Consider the following 16,584-nt stretch of genomic DNA (forward strand, 5'->3'; position numbering starts at 1 on the left):
TCAAGTACACAACCTAACCCTACACCTAAAGGAGCTGGAGAAAGAACAGCAAACAAAGCCTAAACCCAGCAGGAGAAGAGAAATAATAAAGATCAGAGCAGAAATCAATGAAATAGAAACCAAAAGAACAGTAGAACAGATCAACGAAACTAGGAGCTGGTTCTTTGAAAGAATTAACAAGATTGATAAGCCCCTGGCCAGACTTATCAAAAAGAAAAGAGAAATGACCCAAATCAACAAAATCATGAATGAAAGAGGAGAGATCACAACCAACACCAAAGAAATACAATTATAAGAACATATTATGAGCAACTCTATGCCAGCAAATTAGATAACCTGGAAGTAATGGATGCATTCCTAGAGATGTATCAACTACCAAAACTGAACCAGGAAGAAATAGAAAACCTGAACAGACCTATAACCACTAAGGAAATAGAAGCAGTCATCAAAAATCTCCCAAAACACAAAAGCCCAGGGCCAGATGGCTTCCCAGGGGAATTCTACCAAACATCTCAAGAAGAATTAATACCTATCCTTCTGAAACTGTTCCAAAAAATAGAAATGGAAGGAAAACTTCCAAACTCATTTTATGAGGCCAGCATTACCTTGATCCCAAAACCAGACAAAGACCCCATCAAAAAGGAGAATTACAGACCAATATCCCTGATGAACATGGATGCAAAAATTCTCACCAAAATACTAGCCAATAGGATCCAACAGTACATTAAAAGGATTATTCACCACGACCAAGTCGGATTTATCCCTGGGCTGCAAGGTTGGTTCAACATCCGCAAATCAATCAACGTGATACAATACATTAACAAAAGAAAGAACAAGAATCATATGATCCTCTCAATAGATGCAGAAAAAGCATTTGACAAAGTACAGCATCCTTTCTTGATCAAAACTCTTCAGAGTATAGGGATCAAGGGTACATACCTCAATATCATAAAAGCCATCTATGAAAAACCTACAGTGAATATCATTCTCAATGGGGAAAAACTGAGAGCTTTCCCCCTAAGGTCAGGAACGCGGCAGGGATGTCCACTATCACCACTGCTATTCAACATAGTATTGGAAGTCCTAGCCACAGCAATCAGACAACAAAAAGAAATCAAAGGCATCCAAATTGGCAAAGAAGAAGTCAAACTCTCACTCTTTGCAGATGATATGATACTTTATGTGGAAAATCCCAAAGACTCCACCCCAAAACTGCTAGAACTCATACAGGAATTCAGTAAAGGGGCAGGATATAAAATCAATGCACAGAAGTCAGTGGCATTCCTATACACCAACAACAAGTCAGAAGAAAGAGAAATTAAGGAGTCGATCCCATTTACAATTGCACCCAAAACCATAAGATACCTGGGAATAAATCTAACCAAAGAGGCAAAGGATCTGTACTCAGAAAACTATAAAATACTCATGAAAGAAATTGAGGAAGACACAAAGAAATGGAAAAACGTTCCATGCTCATGGATTGGAAGAACAAATATTGTGAAGATGTCAATCCTACCAAGAGCAATCTACACATTCAATGCAATCCCCATCAAAATACCATCCACTTTTTTCAAAGAAATGGAACAAATAATCCTAAAATTTGTATGGAACCAGAAAAGACCCCACATAGCCAGAGGAATGTTGAAAAAGAAAAGCAAAGCTGGCGGCATCACAATTCCGGACTTCCAGCTCTACTATAAAGCTGTCATCATCAAGACAGTATGTACTGGCACAAAAACAGACACATACATCAATGGAACAGAATAGAGAGCCCAGAAATGGACCCTCAACTCTATGGTCAACTCATCTTTGACAAAGCAGGAAAGAATGTCCAATGGAAAAAAGACAGTCTCTTCAACAAATGGTGTTGGGAAAATTGGACAGCCACATGCAGAAGAATGAAACTGGACCATTTCCTTACACCACACACAAAAATAGACTCCAAATGATTGAGAGACCTAAATGTGAGATAGGAGTCCATCAAAATCCTAAAGGAGAACACAGGCAGCAACCTCTTCGACCTCAGCCGCAGCAACTTCTTCCTAGAAACATCGCCAAAGGCAAGGGAAGCAAGGGCAAAAATGAACTATTGGGACTTCATCAAGATAAAAAGCTTTTGCAAAGCAAAGGAAACAGTCCACAAAACCAAAAGACAACTGACAGAATGGGAGAAGATATTTGCAAATGACATATCAGATAAAGGGCTAGTATCCAAAATCTATAAAGAACTCATCAAACTCAACACCCAAAGAACAAAGAATCGAATCAAGAAATGGGCAGAAGACATGAACAGACATTTTTCCAAAGAAGACATCCAAATGGCCAACAGACACATGAAAAAGTGCTCAACATAGCTCGGCATCAGGGAAATCCAAATCAAAACCTCAATGAGATACCACCTCACACCAGTCAGAATGGCTAAAATTAACAAGTCAGGAAATGACAGATGTTGGCGGGGATGCGGAGAAAGGGGAACCCTCCTACACTGTTGGTGGGAATGCAAGCTGGTGCAGCCACTCTGGAAAACAGTATGGAGGTGCCTCAAAAAGTTGAAAATAGAGCTACCATATGATCCAGCAATTGCACTCCTGGGTATTTACCCCAAAGATACAAAAGTAGGGACCCGAAAGGGTACGTGCACCCCGATGTTTGTAGCAGCAATGTCCACAATAGCCAAACTGTGGAAAGAGCCAAGATGTCCATCGACAGATGAATGGATAAAGAAGATGTCGTCTATATATACAATGGAATATTATGCAGCCATCAAAAGGAATGAGATCTTGCCATTTGCAACGACGTGGATGGAACTGGAGGGTATTATGCTGAGCGAAATAAGTCAATCAGAGAAAGACATGTATCATATGACCTCACTGATATGAGGAATTCTTAATCTCAGGAAACAAACTGAGGGTTGCTGGAGTGGGGGGTGGGGTGGGAGGGATGGGGTGACTGGGTGATGGACACTGGGGAGGGTATGTGCTCTGGTAAGCGCTGTGAATTGTGCAAGACTGTTGAATCTCAGATCTGTACCTCTGAAACAAATAATGCAATATATGTTAAGAAAGAAAAAAAGAAGAAGAAGAATGTAGCAGGAGGGGAAGAATGAAGGGGGGGAAATCGGAGGGGGAGAAGAACCATGAGAGACGATGGACTCTGAAAAACAAATTGAGGGTTCTAGAGGGGAGGGGGGCAGGGGGATGGGTTAGCCTGGTGATGGGTATTGAGGAGGGCACGTTCTGCATGGAGCACTGGGTGTTATGCACAAACAATGAATCATGGAACACTATATCTAAAACTAATGATGTAATGTATGGGGATTAACATAAAAATAAAAAAATTAAAAAAAAAAAGAATATGCATACTCCACTCATACATCCTGGGGATTTAAGAGAATATATTTTATGATGTCCGTGCCCTACCAAAGTAAAAAAAAAAAAAAAGTCTTGGTACAGAATGGCACCTAAAGTTTTTGTATGTTGAGGCACTTTGATGTGTTTTTAAAAACATCAGTGTTTTCTTCCTTAAATTTATTTATTTAAATAATCTCTACACCGAGCATGGATCTTGAACTCAAAACCCTGAGATCAAGAGTTGCAGGTTCCACTGGCTGAGCTGGCCAGGCGCCCCACCCCCACCCCCAGCATTTCCTTCTTATTCACATCCTGTTCCTACTTATGTTCTTCACAGGAGACTGAATCATCTGAGCTGTCTGTAATTCTTTGTCACAACAATGGTTGCTACCGAGATTTCATCCCTGAATTGTCTTCCATTGAAAGGAAGTTGAATCTGCTCTGTACCTCCTCAAGTATATTCCTGTTAAATGGTTTAGTCGTTTGCCTTTCTATAAAAATTTCCTAAAATACCTTCCATTTTACCAATATTGCCATCCTCAGACCCTTAGGTAAAGAAAACCCTTCAACTGAAGGAGAAAATCAGTCCGCTCCAGTCCCACAGACTTTGCAATGACATTTTTCTAGCTCAGGATTTGGAAAACTGCATTGTGTCTTTGCAAGGCCAGTAGGTTTTCTGCCATGAGGCTGAGTTGCTGAATACCCAAAGGCTTTGCTGTATTCGGTATCTCCACTTTAGCCCTATCTTCATGGGACACATACATCCGTGCCAAGCTTAGTGGCAACCAAAGGATCTCAAGTCATACAATTGCTCATCCCATTTGATTTAAAACAGGTTCTGTAATAACCTCATATCGATGCAGAAATAGTACACTCTGTCTTGCCATCGTTGGCTACGAGGGTCCCACATTACAGTAAGTATGAAGTATGTCAGGAAACTGTAGAAGTCCTTCACGGTGTCAGCAGCTCAAAGGCCATTCATTTAACCGCAAGTGTGTGTGTGCTTTGTGTGTATTCCTATACGCGCTCCAGTGCAGTTGTCAGATGGGCAGCACCTGCCCTACCACTGAATACTCCTTCGGAACCCAACTTTGGATTTTCTGACTCAAAATTTTGTGAAAGTGTAAATGTTGTAAAACCAAGAAAATTGCCTGGTTGTAAAATCCTTCAACTTTATCCATGTATTATCTTTGCAGTTTTTCTTTAAAGAATAATAAAAAGAAAACCATCCAAGGGGATAGTAATTGCATAAAGCGGCAGATAGCAAAGTAGACAAAATTTTAATCAAATCTTTTGGTGCTTAGATAGGAAAATAAAATGTAAATCATTTAAAGGTTTATTTTTAAAAATTAGATGTAAACGGCTCTCTTCAGAGACCATCCATATTTAATTTTTATGTTTTATAAAATACAGCCATGTTTTAATCAGTCATACAAACACGAATTAAAACAATTTTCTCATGTGGCCATTCAGATTCATTTGGGCTTGTTTATTTTGCTTTGCAGACACCTAAAACCCTAGTTCTTGGCACTGAGATAAAACATGGACTTTTTTAGAGGAAATTTTCTGGACAAAATGGAAAATTTTATGGACTTTGAGTGAATTCTTGTGAGGCAGGCCTTGTAATATCGAGTATAACAAGATTGTACTCTATTTTCCTTAAGTACTGACATGAAAATGCAGAAGGTTTTACAACTTAGGCAAAATGTCCTTTCCAAGATAAATATACCTAACACACCTAAGCCCCAAATAAATATGACTATGCAAGTGTCTGTGTGGGTCATACAGCTGCTAGGTGCCCATCCGCCCCACTTTCTCTTCCTGGGAGCCCAGGAACACCACATGCACCGGAGACCCACACAGTTGTGTTCATCTCCTTGATACTCAAAGCCTGGTCTGTGGGCTTCTGCAGAAGCTCAACACCATCCTAAACTTGCTCTCTGAGAGCAAGATGTGATAGACCCCGTCCCCTCTGCCCACCACCACCATGTGCACATTCATGTGCACATTAAAGTATAGGACGTCCTTGTAGAGAAAAGTCACCTAAAGCCACTTGACCAGGGACATCTTTGCATAAAGGAGTATTAATTGCACTCACTAATACTCAGTGAAAAGTAGTAATGTCATATACTTTACCAATCCTATACCTGTAATTATCTTCTTATTTATTATACAGGTATATGCACACACATGTATACACACACATATACTAAATCCTGTCCCCTTTCCCTCAGTATAGACACATTTCAGTTCACTTAGTCTTTTCTCTTGATGCGTTATCATCCTTAGCTGCCTCTTCTAAAAGCAGAAGAGAAACAGTTAAATATTCCGAAAGCTCTACAACGTGGCATTTGTGTCTCTGAGGTTTAGAAGTGATGGAGTATCCGTAGCAAAGAAGGGCAACGGGTCTTCCTCAAGGTTGGGTCAGGGTTCATCATTAGAATCTCACGTCAACACAAATCAGCTCACTGAGCACATTTAACCTTTCTGAAATTTTTATTTTAGGGAGCAGGGAGGAGGCAACATGTTTTAACTCAACAGTTTTCCAATTTTTTTAAATCTGGGAACCACTCTGCCTTTTAAAAAAGGATTCAGGACTTCAATGAACATTTTTTAATCTGGGTTACATTTATTCACTATTTAGCAGAGTAGAAATGAAAACCGAGAAACATTTGAAGTATTTACTTATTATTATATTAAATTGATGTATGATACAAGAAGCCCTTTGCATGCTAATATAAATAACATCTTTTATTAAAAATGACTGTATTTAAAAAAAAAAAAAGTGATTAGGGTCTCATTGTTTTGTATCTGTGCAAATCTCCCTAGTGAGCTTGATAAAAGACAGCTGGATTCTCATATTGGCTTCTGCATTCAATCTGTTATAATATCACATGTCATGTAGTCTCTGGAAAACTTTCCTGCAAACCAGTGAGGGAATGAGAGAGGGAAAAAGGCAACAATGTCTGAGAATTATTATGAACAGGGTTTTGGCCCAAGGACCTTTTGAAGGGGTCCTGCAGACACAAGAGGGTTTCCTGAATTACAGTATGGAAAGTTATGGTCTAACTTGTTGAAAGATGATGGTCACAGACAGAATAGTAGAGGATAGCATCAGCTCCATCATATCCAGGGATCCATACAAAATAAAAATGCGGAGCCCCTTGATCAAAAGTTATCATGCATTTCAAGATGGTGGGAACAGAGCATAAAACCAAGTTGGTTGGCGAGGGAGGGGGCGGTCTTGTTAAGAGTGGGTTGCCTGCAAAAGAGCAAGACCTGGTAAAAACTGAAATAAATTGTATTTCTCCCCGTAATGTTGGCAATGAATGGAGCTGGGTTTGGGTGCTCTTCAGGACAGCACAGGCTTCACATTTGTCCATGTGTGTGGGGGTGGGTGTTGGGGGATTGTTACTATGTGCTTAGGGCTGTATCTCAGAGGCTAAGTGTTTTCTCGTGGTTTCTGCTTTTGGATTGCCCCACTCACTTTACCCCCACAGAGTGGGTTCTTCACGCTCCTTCATTTCTCCAGCAGTGCATTGATGTTGCTTGTTAATCCATGCTGAGCTGATGGCAAGGATGGGCAGGGTTGGGGGGAAAGGGGTGGGGTGTTCTGTCTTCGTAATCTAGTCCCAGATTGAGGCTGCTCTTTTATTCCCAGGGTTTGGAGGTGGGACTTTCTCAGCATCCCTGGCCTCCCTTCCATGTCAGCCAAACTTGGCTTGGCACCTACTGTTGGTCTTGGGTGGGAGGGAGCATATGCCCTTTTCCTGGAGATAGCAGAGTTCTGCTTCTCATCAGCATAGGATCTTGGGGCCAAAAGGATTTCTGCTCCTCCCCTAGGATTAGAGGCTTTGTCTGCTACCCTTGACCTAGCCTCAAAGCGTCTGTGTCTGGGCCCTGGGGGTGATGTCATCTGTTGTAACTTTGGACAGAGGTTTAAGATTTCTTTCCCTATGAGTGGGGAATTTAGGGAAGCCTGTGAGTCTTTGTGCTTTTCCCCAGGCAGGTGTTGGTCATCTCGGTCATGCCTGCACCTCTGAGGTGGGCTCTGTCTCATGTCCCAGTCTGCTTCCAACCTCTCTCATGAGAAACAGTAAGACCACTTGAGGGTTTATGAATAAGTGCAGATTCCCCTTGTGTCTGGGGTCCTAAGCACATAGGAAAAATAAAAAGGTGGACGCCTGGGTGGCTTAGTCGGTTAAGTGTCTGCCTTAGGCTCAGGTCATGATCTCAGGGCCCTGGGATAGAGCCCTGCATTGGGCTCTGTGGTCAGCGGGGAGCCTACTTCTCCCTCTCCCTCTGCCTGTCGCTCCCCCTGCTTGTGCTCTCTCTCTGTCAAATAAATAAAATCTTTAAAAAAAAAGAAAAAGAAAAAGGTAAATCCATGATGCTCTGTAAGCTATAAAATAAGCATGTACAAAATATTTTATTTAACTTATTAATTAATGAGGGAATCGGTAAGATATATAATCAGTTTGCACATTTACTGCCTGATAAAAAACACTGAAATAAATTTAGAAATGGATGTAAAATTGACCAACTCTTGTATTGGCTTCCCATTATGCAACCTAGCAAAGTTGACTCATCAAAAGAATATCACACTGGCAAAACCGGCAAGGTGAAAACCAATTGCATTCCACTGGATCTAATTCGCATTGATCTGGACAGGAATTACTGCTATCAGTTTGTTGTGGTTTGGAGACTTGTAGATAGGCTGGTGAAGGCCAACGAAGGAAGAGATTACCTGAATGGATGAGCTAACTAGGGCATCCATTACATTTCAAAGTCTTTCAAAAATTTACTTTAGAGGGCTTGGGATTATTCCAGATTGGCATGCTAGCCCTTGGTTGAGCTATAAAAGTTGGTTAATATTTTAGCAGATTTTGTCTTGCTTATTGTAGATGCCAATGGCAGGCTGCCTCAAGATGGGCCACTTTGGCATGAACATTGTTTTGAGTTAAAAGCAATCAAAACCGAGCAGATTCAGGAAAAGCCTTTTACTTCTGCCTAAATTTACATTGGAAAGGAGAGCCTGTGCAAGAAAAGAGGTATTAATAAGACATTCCTCTTTACCTAAGAAACTGAGGGCAACTTTGTTTTCCAAACACCTCCTATGACCTTCCTGCTAACGGTCTTGTTCCCCTTTGTATCCTCAGACCCCTATCCCTCTGCTCAGCTCGTATAAGTCTCCTGTTGCCTGTCTTTGGAATTTCCAAATCTGTGTGGATTCCTTATACGTATAAACTAAATTTGATTTTCTCCTGTTAATGTGTCTCATGTCAATTTGACTTTTAGTCCAGCTAGAAGGATCTTGAAGGGCCGAGGAAATTCCTCCTCCCCAACATGATGAAGGGGAGTAGAATTTGGCACACCAAAGTATGCCTCTTCGGCATAATGCTTCTTCGGCTGATTATTTTTGAGGAGCTACAGGCACAGGAAAAGCTCCGAAAACCTAGTAGAATTTACTTTTTACATTTATAAGGGAGATTTCCATTTGTAAGGGTGTCTCCTTCTCTGTTCCAGAAAGATGAGGATGGCTGAATCTCTAGAAACTCTTATCACCAGTGAAGACACCGGCTTAAATCTGCATAACCACCATACCCTTGTCCTGTTCCTCTGTCTTTCATTGCAGGGAGTTCTCAGCCAAGAACCTAGAAAGGTGGAGGGAGAATGATTTTTCCTTGCCTACACTTGCCAAAGTTGAAGGATGGCTCTCCCCCTCGTGCTGAGACAGATGACAGACTTGGAGTATCTCATCGCTCGTTGGAGGGTCTTGTCCATATTGGAGGGCTCAAGGCAAGTTCAGTTTTCTGTAGGTAATCCATCTCTTTCTCCTTGTAAGAGTGGAAGTGACATTCTTTGCAGCTTCTGACAACCTCAGTAGATATGAAGGAAAAAGAGGTTGTTTGATATTTTGACTGTCATACTACAGAGACCAGCTTTGTTTGGAAGCATGGGGAGCAAAGGAAAGTGGGCTTTGTTCACCTGAGTTTTGAAGTAGTGAGTAAAGAAGACGGGAGTATGAAATTTCCCTGGAGAACACAACCATAGGCAGTGAGTTGGAAGCTTATACCGGGTGGGGAGGGGGCGGGTGGTGATGGTGAGAAGCACCTGCAATCCCTAAGCTTAAATTGGAACTTCCTAATTAAATGCATCTCCCTCCGCTTGGTGGAATTTACATTATTATTAACCTCCTTAGAACATTTTCAGGTTTTTGTTTGTTTGTTTTTAAGTAATTGCCAATGGCTTGAAACAGGCATGAATTGTGCTTGAGGAGTCTCAGTGAATACTTCCAGCACAAAATAATAAAATCTGTTGTACTTTAAGGAATAGGGTCCATTAAAATACCTGCACGAAGTGGAATAAGACCAATAGTTGCATGGTGCTTTATAGTATTCCAGGGACCTGCGGCGAGAAGATTATTTTCCACAATAAATATCTCAGATAGGAACCACAATAATAGTGCAGGCATTGGATATGCAACACAGATGCACACCTTGTCTTCTTCTACCATGATAGGGTTGTGCTTTGACATATTACTTATAGCTAACTTCTATATTGCGATTACTACTAGAAGGCACCCTAAATCTGTTTTTAAAATATTTTATTTTTTGGAACAGTTTGAGGTTGATAGTGAAATTGAGAAGGGGGTGCAGAGATTTCTCATATACTCCCCAGGCACCCACACATGCAAAGCCTTCCCCGCATCATCAACCCACCAGAGTGGGACATTCGTTATAACTGACGAACCTACACTGGCACATCATTATTGCCCAGATCCGTAGTTTCCATTAGGGTTCCCTCTTGGTGGTGTATGCTCACCACTGGTGGTGTACCCTGTATGATTTTGGACAAATGTGTAATGACATGTATTCACCATTATATCATACAGAATAGTTTCACTGCCTTAAAAATCCTATGCTCTACCTGCTCATCCCTCCCCCTACCTCCTGGCAACCACTGATCTCTTTACTGTCTCCACAGTTTTGGCTTTTCCAGAACGTCACAGAATTGGAATCATAGACCATAGAGACTTTTCAAATTGGCTTCTTCCATTTAGTTATGTGCATTTAAATTTCCTTCATGTCTCTTCATGACCTGAGGGCTCATTTCTTTTTAGTGTGAATAATATTCCATCATCTGGATGGACCACAGTGTATTTGTTCACTTACTGGAGGACACCTTGGTCATGTCCAAGTTTGTGCACTTATGAACAATGCTGCTATAACGTCCGTGTGCAGGTTTTTCTGTGGACAGAAGTTTTCAGCTCTTTGTGGTAAATGCTGAGGAGCGCCATTCCTGGATCATAGTGGAAGAGTAGGTTTGACTTTTGGAGAAACCACCGGAGTGGCCACACCATCTTGCATTCCCACCCGCAGTGAACGAGAGTTCCTGTCGCTCCTGTCCTCCCCAGCATTTGGTGTGGCCAGTGTTTTGGACTTTGGCCATTGCAGCGCCTGTGCATGGTATCTCACCATTGTTTTATTCTAAATTTCTCTGATGGTATTTTTTTCATGAAATTATTTTTCTATTTTAGTGCAAGCGGACAGGTTAGCAGGACCAGAGGCAGTGTTATTTTTCAGATGCTGCTACAGAGACGATTGGGCTCAGTGTGCTTATTAGGCTCTCTCAAGTTTGCACTTTTGTAAGTGATAGACAAGGTATGAGAACAGAGATGTTTTCTCAACCTCCTGCTCTTTATCATGGCAGAACCTTGCACTCTTCACTAAAGAAAACATTTTGCAATGGATCCGAGTCACACGTAGAAGAAAACTTCACAACTGTGTGTTTTATTTTCCTTAATTCAAGATAAAACATGTCACAGTCGAGATGTGATGTTGCTATATTGCTGGTAAACATTTCGGTTTCACCTGAATTACTGGCATAATTGTCTCGTTTCCTACAGCATATGGGCGCACTGGGTTTGATCGCAGGAGCTTAGCCTTGTCCCTGTACTTGGGAAGCTCAATCCCGTCCCAAGTACCTTATTTTTTTCACTAATTTTTGTTCAGGTCATTAATTGACATTTTCCTCAGTGGATGATATGTACCTAAAGCACTGCTTTGTGTTCCTTGCTTTTTGTTTTAGCATGACCTTATCGGGCATGATCTTAATTATTGGAAAAGTAAAGATAGTATGCTGGTAGACCAGCCACATGTGCTTACAAGACACACTCCCCTTTTTATGAGCACAAATGGGAGTGGGCAAAGAGATGGAGAAGAATTTATGCCCACGTGGATGGGCATGGCTAATTAATGCTCTACCCACGCCTGTTACTCACAATTAGGCTCCATGGTCTCTTGGTCTTGGCAGTAAACACAAGTCATACAATTCTGGGAGAGGCATCAGCAAATTCATTTCCTATTATGAGGAGTGTGCGGAAACTTGAGGAGAGTCTAGTTTGTGCCTGTCTCTGATATCCATGTGTGTGTTATGTGCCACGATGCGTCATCATGGAGACGGCATGGAGGGGCCATGTTTTGGAAGTTAACCAAGCCTGACTTCTAGCCACGACTTGGCCATGAATTAGTAATAATGCTAGCCTCCGAAGACTGTTAGTTATTAAATGAGTGACAAGCACATGGCACATGACTCAGTAAGAAGTATGATTATGGTTATTTTCAGCCAGTCATGAATCTAATAAACAGATGCTTTTAAAAGAAAGTGTCCACTGGTTTCAAGGACTATAACAAGGTGGCAGAAAAGAACTGGATGTGCTTTGAAGCAAGGATTTGTTTTCAGCCCCCTCCGCACCATCCCTTAGACAGTGGAACGGTGATTCATGCTGAGTACTAGCAATTAACTAAATGTCTATGATTGAAATGGTCAACGGTTTTATCTATTGATTTTCAATTATGGTGACTGCCTTATTCGCGGCCCCTGTTTATGTCCCCTGTTGAAGGAGTGTTTGTGGAGAGTCTTGTTTTCATGCCCTGAACACTGTGGACTGGACCCGTGCAAAGCATCTGACCCCGGGGGGAGACGCTGGACACATCAGGTGTTGGCTGGGGTGCACAGGGGTCAAGCAGGCCAGTACGATGCTCCTTTCAGAAATCTCAGCTAGGTAAGTCTTAGATGGTGAGGTCTCAAAGAAGGCGAGCTGAGTCTGCAGGAATGCAGAAGGACGGTGAGGAAGGAGAACCAGAAGCAGAGGCATCATGGCACGGAACAGCAGGAGGAGGAATAAAGGAGCTGGTACCCGCAGAAGCAAGGAGCAGACACAGGATAGAACAAGAGGGGCCCGCGCAGTAAAGATGGGGAAGGAGCCGCTGACCTCCATGCACTCAGCCTGTTGACAGCCTGACCTCCGGGTCCGGTTTCCTTTCTGGTCTGTGAGCACCTGGAAAGGAAATCATCTTTATTTTTAAGCTGATTTGAGTAAATATCTGTTAACTGCTGATGCTCAAACATAAAAAAAAAAAAAATCAAATATTAAGGTTTGGTTTTTCTGTGTTAAATGAACACAGGATAAATATAGACAGCTTTGCATTTCAGATAATTAGGAGACAAAATAGCATCATAGGAAAGCCCCCTAAACATAATTACTAACACTTTTCTCCATTTCGTCCCACACTTTTTTCAAGTATATCTTCTATGTTTCGTGATCATATTTATATCCACTTTATTTAACACTTAATATACCATATTATATTTTCTAAATTGGTGTATGCTTTTCACAATTACATAATAATCCATTGACTTGATGCAATGTGATCTATTTAAACATTTGCCAACAGGAGGTATTTACATTGTTGATCCTTTTCCACTATGACTGACTTTGTTTTATTTTCACAAATGAACTAAGACTACACATGTTTTCCCTCGACCGTTTTCCTTAAAGACTCCGCATTATTTTTAAATCATCTTATGGCATTTGTTGTGGAAAACTCCCTGAGGATAATCTATTTTTTTCCTTCCATTTTTTAGGTCACTTGTATTTCTTGCTTGAATGCCTGTATGTGATTCTTTTACTTTTCCATGAAGTTCTTGGCAAGCCCTCTGGGTCACCAAACTCAATTATTTCCTTGGCTGGGAAAAATTTTTTTGTATCATGGTTTCAATACTGTCCTCCCCTCCAGTGGTCTTTATTTTCCCAAGTTCTAACGTTTATTTGGAGTTTAAAGTAAGATTCTGGAGGACCCTTAAGGCTGAGAAATCTAATACATTCTCTCATCATGAAAAAAAAAAAAACACTTGTGAAAAAATAATTTGTGTCCCCTTCCTTTGTATTCATTCCACCATCTCAAATTGGCTGCCATGTTCCTGGGGTGATTTCCCCCATGCTTTGCTCTGTTTTTTCAGACTACAAAGCAGATCTTCGTCTTGGGATAGCATTTCAGAACGCCACACAATCTCTCCCAGCTCTGCCTGTTTTTCATTCAGCCTACTCTTTCCTTGCCTGCTACTTCTTTTTTTTCCCCCCACATAAGCAATCTAAACTACATTTAATAGCTTGGAGCGCTAAGTTTCTAATGGCGTCTCTCTCTGTCACTCCACCGCATTCATGAAGAATGCTTTCCAGCATCGCTCTGAGAACTGCAACCCTGAAAATGGCAGAATGGTATCATAATCCCCGTGTTCTTCTCTGACCCCAACTGTTGTCTCATTCACCTGCTTGTCTCCCCTGTAGTCCTTTGTCCCCTATTCCACACCACTATTTTTTGTCCTAGGGGATGTTCCCAGCCCCCCGGGTGAGGTGTTCCTCAAACGTATTTCTGAGGACTCTCTAGATCACCGGCCAAAACGCCCCCAGTCTATTTTAAGCTAGAAAGAGGCAGGGCAAATATGTCCCACTCACCAGTCTGTTTTCATTGCAGAAAACATTATCTCAGAGCATGCTCAACAATAACCATTCAGCAAATCTCTTGCATTATTAATTATTTAAGAACGTCTCCTGTGAGTGAGGGAAGATCTTGAGTGAGGCAAGATCTACAAAAGCCTGATGTTTGCAGAAGGCGTGCAGAGTCAGAGCCTCGTCATTGCAAGGATTGGTTTCAAGATCCAATCAGTGTTCCAAAATTATGTGATGTCACCTCTAAGCATAGCTCTCAGGCAAATCAGCATTTTTGAACCAGGACATCGGCAGAGGAGGTACCCCTACTTCTGGAGTTGTTGGTGTGTGTCAGCTTTTCAAATATTGTCACAGGTGCTTTGTAAACTAGACTCGAGCAGTCCTGCTTTGAAAATGAAGAGACTGAACGATGGGAGAGGTTGCCCAGCTACCAATGATTTGCACCGGGATTCTACTCCGAGCTGCTCTGAATCTGGTTTCATCATTTAGGTTCGAAAACCCAGACTTTGCCCCTTCATGGACACCTTGGGCTGTGCTCTTTGGGGAAACCTGAAAGCTTTCCTTGATTTGGAGAGCTGATTTCCGTCCATCTCACACCCACCCCACATTTCCCGTCCCAGCTCTGTGTCCCTCCTGGTTGCTACAGGTCTGAGGACACCGAATTTCGGCTCTAGCAGCATGCAGCATGAAAGGCGAGGCCCGTGCGAGGCAGAGGAAATTTGACACTCTCTTCTTTCACTACTGAGACTCCTGTTCTTCCCAAGGCTTGCTTTCCTACATGGATTGCTGCCCATCTCACTTCCAACACCACCCCCTCTAAGAATCATGCTGTGCAAACTGAGAAGTCTTCTGCTCTGCCACGAACATTTTAAATTCACACGGAGTAAATTACAGTCTTTCCAGTAAGTGGTTGTTAGGCCACAAACAGCAAGGACACTATTTCTTAACATTTCTTAGATTTTACACTAGAGTTCCATCTTTATAATTACTAAATAGATACAGGGAGAACATTTATTGTAAAAACGTTAAAATTGTTTTCTTTTTGAACTTGGTGATCCTACACAGGTCTGGAAACAAAGCTAGTGATGACCTGGGTAACAGATCAGCTGACGTGGGAAGGGAGGCAGCACCCGCGGTCGACCAGGCGAACCCGAGCTGCCCGTGTCGGAGTAATGCAGTTGTGGGGGTGACGTCTGGGCCCCTCCATCGTTCATGGTAGAGATGCTGTCCACCTGATATCAGCTTAGGGGTGACCTCAGTGAACTCTGTCTTTCTCCTCACTGTTCCTCATCTTTCTTCATCTTTATCTTGACCTTTGGCCAGACCCTTAACATTTTCCATGTTGACGGACCAAATGGCAAATTCTGGTTATGCCAGAGTCTCAAGCTCAGTTTAAAATGTACAGGAGGTTTTGCCACTCTAGTTTTACTTGTTTTTGTTTTCGATTTTTTTCCTGATCAGCTAGAAAGAGCTACAGATAAAAAATGATCTGCCAGGTATCATCTCCTTAATGTTAGGAAAATGAAATATTTGCTAAGAGATACCAAAGGAATTAGAATAAAGCAAATTTGAGCACAATGTCCATTAATCCTTTTCTCTAGGATAGTGAAGCTCTCAGCATACTTTAGAATATTTGGTAAATATGACCACTGTCATGATTTACATTTTTTTTTTCTTTTTAAAGTTCACACATTTGACACCATCTACATGATGCTGATTTCAGCATCACATGCGTTGGAAGCTGCATTAGCAAGAAAATGGACTTTCTTATCACTCAACCCTGAGATTTCTTCCAATAAACAAGTGGGAGGAAGCTACCAGAAATGTGTCTTGTGCCAGGAACCTCCACTTCTCATAGTTTTGTTTTTTAATGAGTCCTTGGGTTTATGCAAAATGAATTTGTTTATACATTTTTGTCAACAAGCATTTATTGAAGTTCCTGGCCAAAGATGGTTGAGTGAAAACATGTTTATTACACTGTTCTTCCTTACAGTGCACCATAAACAGGGACATAATAAAAACCAGAGGGGGAAAAATAACCTCTATGTTTAATAATGTAAGACAATTTTCACAGAACCAGTCACACTGAGTCATGTCTGCTCATTGAACATGGTTTAGAAAAAAGATGGCCCCCCTTTCTTGGAGGAGGACACGGCAAAGCTGAAAGAGTAGTTACGGTAATGGTGAACATGTTTGGAGAGTTGCACTCACACACATTGATAATAGAAGGTTGTTCCCTTGATAGTATCATGAGTTTTCCGTTATGTAGTGCCCATATGTTAATCTCCATTTGAACTGTGGTATGTCCTGTCTGGCAGAAACTGGTTAACTGCCATGTCCCATTTTTTCTTTCCTTGGATACGTTGTGAGCATGCATCCAGCTTGCCTTGCAGTGAGGTCCTGACTTCTAGGAGGTGAACATAATTCATGGGGGCTACT

This window comes from Phoca vitulina, unplaced genomic scaffold (assembly GCF_004348235.1).
Source record: "Phoca vitulina isolate PV1807 unplaced genomic scaffold, GSC_HSeal_1.0 scaffold60, whole genome shotgun sequence".
Taxonomy (NCBI): Eukaryota; Metazoa; Chordata; class Mammalia; order Carnivora; family Phocidae; genus Phoca; species Phoca vitulina.